The sequence below is a fragment of the Bos mutus genome, chromosome 11, assembly GCF_027580195.1.
Source record: "Bos mutus isolate GX-2022 chromosome 11, NWIPB_WYAK_1.1, whole genome shotgun sequence".
Lineage (NCBI taxonomy): Eukaryota > Metazoa > Chordata > Mammalia > Artiodactyla > Bovidae > Bos > Bos mutus.
In genome coordinates, this window is record NC_091627.1 from 77746477 (window position 1) to 77758501 (window position 12025).

The 12025-nt window shown below is 47.7% G+C and overlaps 1 protein-coding gene and 1 non-coding gene across 2 annotated transcripts in view; both read right to left on the reverse strand.

Annotated features, from left to right (window-relative positions):
- Positions 1 to 12025, reverse strand: part of RHOQ (ras homolog family member Q) — a 42700-nt gene that overhangs the window by 28378 nt on the left and 2297 nt on the right. The window lies entirely within an intron of this gene.
- On the reverse strand, positions 9709 to 9781 carry TRNAG-UCC (transfer RNA glycine (anticodon UCC)). Its single transcript has one exon. It is a non-coding gene; the product is annotated as a tRNA-Gly (tRNA).

Consider the following 12025-nt stretch of genomic DNA (forward strand, 5'->3'; position numbering starts at 1 on the left):
TGGAAGGACTTTTCTACAGAGAAGTGGAGAGGAATCTTTTGTTTTTCCATAACAGGATCTTATAGAACTGTTGACTCTTTAAAACTTAAGCCATTTGTATATATAACTTCAATAAAACAAAGCAACCTTTTTTCATAAATTGAAGGAAAACAGAATAAAGTATAAAGAAGTAAATTTCTAAAAACATTCACCATCACTACCTAGAGCCAACAGATTAACATTTTGACAATTTTGTACCAATTTTTTTCTTACACATTATACATATGTATGTTTTTCAAAGTTGTAATCATGCTACAGTTTTGATTCCTGCTTTTTCACACTTAAAATACCACCAGCCTTTTCATATATCTTCAAATATCTGCTCAAAGCAGTTTTTAATGGCTGTGATTACTCTAATACACACTATGCTATCATTTAACAAATCCCTTTTTACTATGCATTAATGTGTTTATATTTATCACTGTTATAAGTATCACTATGAATAACATCATTTTATGTAAATCTTTGTGTACACTGAATGTTTCCCTGGCATAAATTCATAGAAATGGATCATTGAAAATGTAACTATCTTTGCCAAATTAACTTCCAAATGGACTGTATCAGTTTTTACTGAGCTGATACAGTTCAGTACATAAAGCATCCTCTTCCCTGGCTTCTGAATATCAATTTTTCTCATGTTCAATTTGATAAGTGAAAAAAGTTTTTATTTTCATATCTCTGCATATTGTGTGTCCATTGGCTATTGGCTTTTCTTCCTTATGAGCTACTGGTTTATGGCTTGTGTCCATTTTTCCAATGAGACCACATGGTAAGTTAATCCCTCCACAGCCTTGTTTGTATCTGGATCTGTATGAATTAACACAAATCAGACCCATGGACCTGATGATGTGTGAATGCCTCAGTGAAATCAGGTTTCTATAAGTCTCAATGGCCCCACTGAGGGCTGAGCTCTCTGGGAGGCTCCAGGCAAGCAGCATGGCAGCCAGGCACCTCTATGACACTCCTCACACTCCTACCTTTTCTTGGCACATCCCATTTTCTGCTTTCATTTTGTCATATGGACTTCCCTGGTGGCTCAGGTGGTAAAGAATACACCTGCAATGCGCGAGACCTGGGTTCCATCCCTTGGTTGGGAAGATCCCCTGGAGAAGGGAAAGGCTACCCACTCCAGTATTCTGGCCTGGAGAATTCCATGGACTGCATAGTGGGACACGACTGAGCGACTTTCACTTTCACTTTCATAGTATACATCTTCTCTTTGCAATAGACTCTAAGCTCCTACAGAGGATGGATCTTTGTGTTCCTCATGTCACCTATATTTAACAGATACTCATGTACCTAAGGGTGTGGATGGTGGGAGGTGGGGGAGGATTATGAACACAGGCAGCAGGAGAACTGGAACACTGAGAGTAGAGGGCGACCAGCCCCGACCCCTTCTGCAGGCTTGGGTGAAGACTGCACCAGAAGTACGTGACCAGCAGGACTTCAGAAAGCGGTTTCTGGGGTTCAGGCAGAATGTTCGTGTAATGAAGACTGACATATACGAATAAAAAGGACAGGCAAAGGTTATTCAGCCACAAAAAGAAATGACATACGGGTATACTCCACAACATGAGTGAACTTTAAGAACATGATGCTAAGGGAAAGAAACCAGACACAGGGTTACATATTGTATGATTCCACTTGTATGAAATGGCCAGAACAGGCAAATCCGCAGGGACAAAAAGCAGATTAGTGGTTGCTAAAAGCTAGGGGGAGAGGAGAATGGAGAGTATTAGTAGGTACAGGGTTTCTTTGGGGAATGATGAGGATGTGTTCTGGAATTAAATAGTGGTGATTCAACTTTGTGAATATATAGAACCTGCTGAATATGAATAATACCTCAACTTTTAAAAAGGAAAGAGGAGTAAACTTATACATCAAGCAGTCTGGCCCACGGGAAACTTCTGAGGAATCGCTTTGTTCATAATACCAGCTTCCCTAGACTGATGCTTCCACAATGCCTGACCCAGCAGCAGGATGTCTGGGCTCCCCACCAACCTCCTGCTTTTAACAGAGGGACACCTAACATAAAACACACTTAAGGGATCCTAGAGATCCAGACTTGCTGGAGAACAGCACACATCGTGTCTTATATTTTATCCAAATAGGCCTGGAAGCCTTTCTGCTAATGGCATCCATGAGTTAAGAAATGAGTTTTACTGTGCTTCAGTGGACACCTTACAATGACCTCCTATAACCTGATTTTAAAGAACTTCAATAACATCCAGACAGATCAGAATCCCCTTTAAAATGAGCTGATGGAGGAGGTGTAAAGTCATGGGAAAAGTACTCTCCATGATTATCTTTCTGATAATCCCCTAAATCCAACACACACCTGGTTGTGAGCTGTGCTGAGTGTACCTGCCACTTGCAGCCTGCTCCTCCCTATTCCCAGGGCTTACAATCTGGGGGCTGAGTAAAGATTTACACAAGAATAAAATGAAATGCTAGACTAGAGCCTATAGATGATTTTCTCAGCTGAAATGCAAAGAAGGAGTTCAATCCTTAAGAGGGCTGGAGCCTCAGAGGAGGAGCTCATGGGATGCCTGGGACTCAGAAGGACCTTCTCACTTTCTGCAGACTGGATAAAGCCCAGAAATTCCCTCCTGCTGGACAAGGCCCCTGTCTAGAGACCGCAAGAAACCCTTTCACCTCCAGCCCTTCCCCATTCCTCCAGGGCCAGGGAGGCCACGAGAAACACCTTAATTAGGAACCCTTCATCAGCTAACTGGGAAGGACAGCTCTTTGAAAATTAGGCTGGGGTAAATGGAATTTTAATCAAGCTGGACAATAAGAATTAAATGCTTTCCCTCAGTGGCAGCTCTTACAGCGGGCACACTTGAGCCAACTCATTTATAATCCCAACCATTAGCTCATTTGAAAGAGGATGGTCTTTCTACACTGGAACAAGTTCTGAAAAAAAGAAAGAGCAAGAGAGAAAAAAAGAAGGAAGAAAGAAAGGAATGAAGGAGGAATTCAAAAGTGGGGGAAGGGAAGGGGAATGGAAGAGGAGGACACTTACACAGACAGCCATGGTCAGCCCGAAAAGTAATTACAGCTGAGAAGAGTGTCTGAGTAATGGCCTGTCCCAGTGACCTGCCTGGGGAGTTTCAACACAAAAGGATGTCATGCTACCTGTTGCTTTGTAACTGATTTAGCACAAACCGAACCAGCATTGTCCTCAGGGGCGGGCCTGTCACCTCCCAGAGCGCTAACCTCAGCTACAGTGAACACAGCAGGGCCTGAGCCTCAAATCTGTCTGGCTGCTTACAGTACAGGGGAGAACATGGCTTGACACTTGGGTTTCATCAAAGTATACTCATGGAACCTACTGTGTCCACACCCTGGGCCAGACAGCAGACCACTGGAGCCAAGGGCAGCTTAAGAAGTTCTGCTTCCGTTTTCTGCTGCTGATATTGCCTCGGCCCCATCTCCACCAGACAAGTGAGGAAGGCGGCACCACTGCCTGAATGATTCAATTCATTCCAACATATACAGAGCGTCCCAACTGCATGTAAAGAACTAGAGATGAGGGTGTATGTAGGCGTGTTTGGATGGATAGGGGTTAAAAGATGAGTAAGCTATGTACTGCACTCTGGAGACAATGTGTAAGTAGAGCAGGTATACAGCACGTGTGTGTATGTGTGTGTGTATACACAAGTGTTGGGGGAGAGGAGGTGGCTTGCTATGAGGAGATACATGACGTTCACAGTTATTCATTAATGGTGGCTCTGATACTTCAGTTGTATCCGAATGACCTGGAGGGCCTGTTATACCAGAGTTGTCCCGGATTTTCTGATTCAGGAGGTCTGGGTTGAAGCCTGAGTCTGGATGCCTAAACAAATTCTCAGGAGACACATGTTGGCTCGAGGACCACATTTGAGAATCAGTGTAGTTTAATTCAAGGCGTTCCCAAGTGGCGCTAGTGATAAAGAACCCACCTGCCAACGCAGGAGACGTAAGAGATTCGGGTTTGATCCCTGGGTCAGAAAGATCCCCTGGAGGAGGGTGTGACAACCCACTCCAGTATTCTTGCCTGGAGAATCCCATGGACAGAGGAGCCTGGCGGCTATAGTCCCTAGGGTTGCAAAGAGTCGGACACGACTGAAGCAACTTGGCATGCACGCACATAGTAATTCAAACCCTTGCTGAGCATTGAGTACATGTAAGAATCCAACCTGGCACTTTCTTCACCTAAAATCGACCTGGAGAATCCTAGGCAGCTTAGCTCTTAGGAGCAGTTCATTGCTTGGGAAGGACAGAACCCAGCCCCCTCTGCGCCCCCTGATGAACAGGCACCTACTCCCTTGTCCCTTGTGCTGAACTGTGAGCTTCTAGCGGCAGGACCTGACCTGTCTTGTAAGCCCCGCCCCTGGCACAGGTACCGGTGGCCCAGACTGGTGCTCAAGGAATGTTTGCTGACTGAGTGAATGAATGTTTTCATCCAGTCCTGGCAGCCTCAGTGGCGGGATGCAGCCCAGGCTGTGGGATGTGGGAGCTGAGGTGGTGCCAACGGGATACTCAGGAAGGCAGGCAAAATGAGGCGCGGGTGGCAGAGGGAGCACATCCAGGGCATACCCAATGGAAGAGGGACAAACAGGTTGAAAACAGCAATTTTTACCTAAATAAGAAAACCCCTAAAGGGAGAAGAGAAAAGCCTGGGGCAGCCCCTATGGGATGGAAAAGACACCTGCCATTTGCTGGCTGTCACGGCCCTGCCCAGTTGCCGCTGCACACGTACTCCAGTCAAGTCAGGGCTGGCAGGCGAGCGGGGGTGGCAACACAAAGGGGGCCCAAGCACAGCCCGGTCCTCCTTCCCGGGAAGAGGCGACACAGGCACCGGCACGAAGCTTCTTCCACAGCCTCACTGGCAGTGCAGCCTCCGCTACCACACAAGGGACGGCCTCTTTCAGCAAGAATGGAAGTTAATGAACACATGAAGAAAACGCCCTTAATCTCCCAGGTGGGGGTGCGGCGGGGGTCTCCTTAAGGGCCATTTCAGCAGCAGCCCCTGGTGTCCCAACTATAGATACCATCCCACCCACTCTTTCAACCAGAAAAGCAACAGGCCTGGAATACACTGTTAAATGAAATCGCAACGGAGTGTACATGATGTAGAGGAGACATATAACACCGTCGAGCTGATTCACGTGAGCGATTTAACATGAAGAACCCAGGCCTTGGAGTTGGGCGGTCTGGCCCGCAACCTTCGTTTTGCCTTTTATCAGCTGTTATGGTATGAACAAGTTACTTAACTTCCCTGACCCTGCACAGGAGACAGTGGCAACCGGCTTTCTTCACTCACAGAGCAGGTGAGAGGCCTCATGGAGGCATGACATGAAGCATGCTTTGTACCCTGTAAGAATACCATTCAATGACAAGGGTGTCATTATTGAAGCCCAGAGTCCACCCTCAGTCTGGAAAGGGCTGGCTTGTGTGGGGATGGGGACAAGAGGTGGCTAGGCCTCTACTCAGTCACTTGAAATGAAAGAGCAGGCCCTTCCCCCATGTTCTGCTCTTTCTATTAAAATCAACAAGCAACGCAGCACCAGATTAATATCTCTCTAATTACTAAGCTGTCGCTTACCAGGTGAAAAACTCCATAATTTAGTACTCATCCCTACTCCACATGTTGACACTGAGAGCAGGGATCTGGGGTACCATAAAAAGACACATTTGGGACACCCCATGCCTGCACTCCATGCTCTTCCTCTCTATCCAGAATATCAGTTCTCCGTGCACCTCTGCCTGTGTCACCTCATTTAGTCCATTGCTTCTCAAGCTTTCACTCCACAGCACCCAGTGGGTGGGGTAGAGGGGCCCTGGGGTAAGTGACTGAGGTCAGGCTGATTGAGCTGGAAGGGACAACTTGAGCCCAGGGCTGTCCATCCTAGGCCCCACCCAGCTGCCTTGAGGCTGAGAAAAATCCCTTACTTGGCAGCTGGAAAGCTCTGATTTAATAATCCCCATTTTACAGATAAGGACACTGAGGTTTTGAGAGGTCAAGACCCTTGTTGAGAAGTGGATCCTGGCAGTCCAATGTGGGGGCCCACCATTGTAACCAGCCTACTGTGCCGCCTTCTATCTCTTCCTGCAAGCCAACAACTTCCAAAAGCTTGTCTGGACCACCTCCTCTCAGCTGGGACCATGTGGCACTTGGTTTCACACGTGGAGTGTTCCCTATTGCATAGGTGGACCTTTATGCCATCTGATCCCCCTTTTCTCCTCCCCCAGACGACTGACACACAGAGCCAGCCCTGAATCAACATCAGCTGAACTGAACTGGGGTGAAACCCCCAAAGCTGGCCTGGACCATCATCACAGACTGAGTGCCAGGCCATTTGGGACCATCTCTAATCCTGATGGAACCCTGCAAGGTGGCCATTATCTCCCCACTTTATAGGGAGGGAAGAAGCTGGGCTGCCTGACGCTCTCACAGAGAGAGGAGGAGCGGGATTCAAAGATGTTCCAGACAATTCAATACCCATACATTTACTGCCAAGCCGCCTCCTCCCCAGGGGATTTGAGACTGCGAAGCCTCAGGAAAGATTCTTGAGACGGCATTGGGGGACAGACCCACAGGTGATACTAAAGGCCCCCAGGGTCCGAAAGAGGGGATAACACTATTGGCCTGCTGCTTACCTACATGCCTGTCACTCCTTTGAAACTTAAGAGACTCCTACTAAATTTAAAAAGCTTTTTTTCCCAAGAAAGGGGGTATGCCAGAAGCTCTTATTTAAGAGCAATAACCCTAGTCTTTGGTTAAGCTTTTAGCAGAAATGGGTTGACAGCCAAATGGGAATCAACTCAATTTAAGAAATATTCATTGGAGGCTTACCACGCACCAGACACGGGGCTACGAGCTGGAAACGTGGTGGAGAAAAAGAAATACAGTTGCCTGTCCTCACAGAGCTTAGAGGGAATGGAGCCAGACCTGCAGGCAGCAGATCTGGAAGGACTGAACTCAGGAGGGCTGGGAGACCCAGGGAAGGGCTCTGACGGCTCGCCACGGCCAGCCTGCCATGGCCAGCCTGCCACCGTGCGCAGCCTCCCTGGCTGGGTCTCCCCTCGCTTCCTCGTGCAAAGCAGCTGTCTGCCAGAAACTAAAAGAGGAACAGCAAACTGCTGAGGGCAAGGAAAGCTGCTCCTTGACCCAAGCATGCCAAATTAGGGCAAAACCAAGCCCTCTGACTGAAAAGAAATTCAGCTGAGGCGCACAAATTTTAAAGACATGTGTGGTCTTGGGCTTAGCTTCTTTGTAACAGCCTCTCTTTCCTCCTCCTTGTATATTGCTATTCTGTATCTGAGGCCTCTCAGTAGTACCAGCTGCTGCCAACACATGTGTCATTGCTAGAAACTGATAGCCCCATGGAGAGTGGCTCTGTTTTGTGTTGTTTTAATACCATTAGGGCTCATCTCTTGAAACCCCAAATTCCACAACAAAACCGCAAACACCCAGCTCCCCATAAGGCCTCCGACCCCTGAGCTTTAACGCAGTGCTTCCCACCTTTTTCACATCCTGGCACACAGAGAAAGGACCGCATCTGCTCAGCTCCCTGGAGGCTGCACACTGCCCCGCCCCCCCAGAGCCGAGCGGATGCTATTTGGGCACACCTGTAACACCATTCCTGATACACCTGCTGCGGAGCTTTGGTTCCCAGAGCGTAAATGTCACCAAACTTCAAGAGAATCATGACAGAAGTGAAGCCAGATGGATCAGAGGACCACATCCCAAACCCGTATCAGAGTCCCAAGCCAGGGGACACAGGACCTTTGGCCACCGCAAAGGCTTTGGAGCCAAAAAAGGCCATCCACCTTCCCCAGACGGAGGTGGAAACCAGCATTCCCTATGATGCAGTGCAGGCTAGAGATATAAATAGCTTCTAAAAAGGTTAGCAAAATGCAGAGATGACAAATCTACAGTAGGTTACTAAGGGAAACCAGGGTGCTCAGTGCCAGCATCTCACCTGTTGTGGCTGATGTCTGAAAGGGACACTGCCGCTCCTCTCAAACTCTGCTCCCTGGCCCCTCAGGACGAGTGAGGGGGTACAGGGACCTGGAGGCCTGGTGATGAGAGTAGGCACTTCCTGAGTCCCACTGATCTTCCCCACAGACCCCTCCAAACTAAGGAAAACCTTTCTCTGGGTCTGGTTTTCACAAGCACACTCCCTCAACTCCCTCAGCAGGGAAGAGTCCACCTCAGAAGGTTTCTTGAGGATGCTGGCCTGAAGGCAGGAGCTGTTCCATGAGTGGCGATTCCCTGGGCTTTCCCCTCCCCCTTCCCGTGACCCTGGGCCCTTGGGTGCTGCCCAAGGAAACACTGAAGGCGGGGCATTTCAGAAGGCGGGGCATTCCCAGGCTGCCGGCCCTGGAGATTCCCTTCTGGAAGGGAAGTGCTTTCCTGGGCACCCAGAGGGCTTGCAAGGGAGCCACAGCTTCTGGGTTACGACAAGAAAGAAACAGACCTTGCCTGTCCCTGATCCAACCCCCGGGGACACCTGAGCTAAGGTATTTATAGCTCTCCTGTATGCATCCTTGAACTTGTGTGTGTTCAAGTTAACACATATAGCAACAGTACACCCCAAAGCACACATATGGATGTGTACGCACTGAGGCAGTGACTAAATCTGGAACTCTCGGGAACCCAAACTCAGCCCCAACACACACCCTCTTGAGTGTGGGTATTCCGGGACCTGGGATAAACTGGGCATCTGTCCTTCCCTCTTCAAGGTATCAAGTTCTGCCTTCCTGCCAAGGATTAAGAGATCAGCCGGGTGCTGGAGAGCAGCTTGCCAGGCAGCTCCCACCAGCTCATCTGCCAGAGCCCTTTCCACTTCCCCCAAGCTCCCTGTACAGAGGCAGGAGGGAAAAATCTCACCCTCTAGCCCCTCTGTGAGCAGACAGAGGGGCTGCAGAGCCGACCTCAGAGCCCTGAAAGCTGGGCAAGAAAGGAGAAGCACTGCAGAGGCCCAGGCCAGAAGCCAGACCCTCCAGCAGGCCCCAGGGAGGAGGAGGGAGTGTCCTCAACTTCCACTCTGAAAAGCTTGGCAGTAAAATATTGGGCCTGCTCCTGGGCCACCCAGGGTCTTGGCCCAGAGAGGGGGGCTTCCCTTTGGCCTAACACTGGTGGTATTGAGGGATGTGCCCAGGCAGAGCACGTGACCAGACTAACACTGCCCATCACACTCACGTTCTTTCTCTCCCTGCCAGCAGCAGAGGTGAAGGGGGAAACTGCCAGCTCTGGAAGGCAAGAGGTCATCTGCTACAGCCACCTCTTGAATTGTTCTAATATGTTCTTTAATACATAAATTGGGCAATTGTTACATGGCTTTGAACTCGACTGGGGTCAAAGAGGGGACCCAGTGGGACTTCCCTGGTGTTCCAGTGGTTAGGACTCATGCTGCCAATGCACAGGGCTTAGGTTCGATCCCTGGCTGGAGAACCAAGATCCCACATGCCAAACAGGGCAGCTAAAAAATAAAAATTAATAATTTCTTTTTAAGAGGGAACCCAAGAGTAGGTGCCCAGACTAGGAGTCCCAACCAACCCGGGGAAGGTGCTGTTGCTATGACTCAAATACAGAGAGCACCCAAGTATACAAGTGAACAGCATACTTTATTTTTCAAAACTTTTTATATTTTTTTCTGGCCTCAGGTAGGATCTTAGTTCCTCAACCAGGGATCAAACCTGGGCCCCCTGCATTGGAAGTGCAGAATCCAAACCACTGAACCACCAGGGAAGTACCCCAAGTGAACATCTGAAAGTGCTGAGTTCCTTCCCCATCCCAACCTACCTCCTAAAGTAGCATCAACTGAAACCTACATATCCCACTTGGTTCTCAAATTCTACACTGAACTCTTCATTTTGCTAAGAGTTCTATCATTGGGGATGTAGGTTCTGATCGAGAAAGGAAAACCATCTGACACAACAGGGCATTTAGAGAAGGGAGCATTCAACTGTGTCCATGTACCCATGGGGTACATGTGATGGGGACTGTGGGAATTCTGAAGGACAAAGTTGGCACCATGGCTCCACTCAAAAGGCTCTAGGATCTGGCATCCTAGTGGAATTTCTATCAACTCCAAGTATAACATGCTGCCCTCTTCCACCTGCGACCCCTTCACCCCACAAAACTGCCCACAGTGGAGCACAGTGATTTCTCCAAATATTTATTACACATCTACTATTATGAATGAAGGACAGTGTCTGCTGCTTTTCTACACATTAAACAATTTAAGTTGGCCTACAACACTGCAGTGCAGATTTTAATTATCTACATTCTTACTAGATCACAAAGAAGGTTAATAATGTGGTAAGAATCACAAGAACACTTCAGCCAAGTAGAGATCTGGGCCCACGCTAATTTGGTTCCAAAGCCCATGGGCTTTTTTCTGGTGCCCATTAGACTTCAAAATTTCTCTATATATGTATATGTGTTCCTTGATCACTATTATTATTGTAAGATTAACCTGATATCAATTCATAAAGGCATGAGGCCTTAATGTCCAAGTATAACACAAGTACCTCCTATATAACACACATGGCATCTAATTCAAACACTTTCACTTATGCTGTCATTGGCCATGGCAGATCCCTCTCTTAAATTTATTCTTTGTAGCCCCCAGGTGCTTAGTGCAGGCTAGGTATCATAGAGTTGCAAAGAGTGGGATATGACTGAAGAGCCTGAGCACAGACACACACAGGTACAAAGTGGGCACTCATTTAATCTCATTGAGGATTATGTCGCTAAGACTGCTTATTAGTAATAAATGCTTGGATGCTGAAAGATGAACTATTGCCAAGAAAAGTCTTAGACACTGGGAGAAACACCAAGGGGGCCTAGTCCACCTCTTGGTCAACAGAATAGGTGATCCACCGATGGGTAAAAACAGTAAACTTTAATCACTAATAGGTTGATCCCACTAGGTATACAGCTTACAATCTCCACTGGACAGAGTAGTTGACTCTTTGGACCTGGGTTCTTTCCTCTACAGGACTGGCATATAACCCCCAAACAGAGAATAGCTGTGAAGATTCCAGGGACCATGTCTAGAGACATACAAGCAACCCAATCAACCCAGGTGGTATCTCAGCACCTCCCATGGCTTCCTGTGTATATAACCACCTCTAACTAGGGCAGATTCAGACCCATGTCCTAACCCCAGCAACACCCTTCAGCAGTTGTGTGACCTTAGATCAGCGACCTAGCTTCTTTAGGCCCCTTTCCTCATCTGCAAAGATAGTGGATTACCTATCTCATGGGGTTGTTTAGTGGAGAAGATATAATATTTGCATGTGGATGTCCCTGGCCTGATATGTACGATAGAAGAAAGTCAGCAAATATTAGTCACATTTGAATGTGCACAGAACAGCTCTGACAGATACACGTCCTGTTGAACAGGGCTTGTGGTCAAAAAACAGTCATGGTGACAAGTAACAAAGAAAAGGGAAGAGGCACTAGTGAGAGAAGTTAAAATTAGAGACAATCCTTAAAAACCTCTCTCCTTTCAACCAATAATTTCAACCTGTTGTTTACCAGCTGTACTTCTTAAACATTGGTCTTATTTGATTGAATGGGTTCTGCCTCTTGCCGTCCATGACAGAAGGAGTAGCTACAAGGCAGGTAATGAAAAGCGGCCCTGGAAAACTAAGAACTGGTTATACTGGGACTTCCCCAGTGGTCCAGAGGTTAAGACTTTGCCTTCCAATGCAGGGAGTGCAGGTTCTATCTCTGATCAGGAGCTAAGACCCCACATGCCTCCAGGCAAAAAAACAAAATATAAAACAGAGCAATACTGTAACAAATTCAATAAAGACTTCAAAAGTCGTCCACATCAAAAAAAAAAATCTAAAAAGAACCGGTTATACTGACCTGGGTCAGTTTGGTGAGAGGGGGTGGCCTTAGGCACCTCTCTCTGCCAACAGTCTCTCTTTTGAGACTACTCTATAGAGTCTATTCTAACAGTCTCTCTCAGAGGCTCCA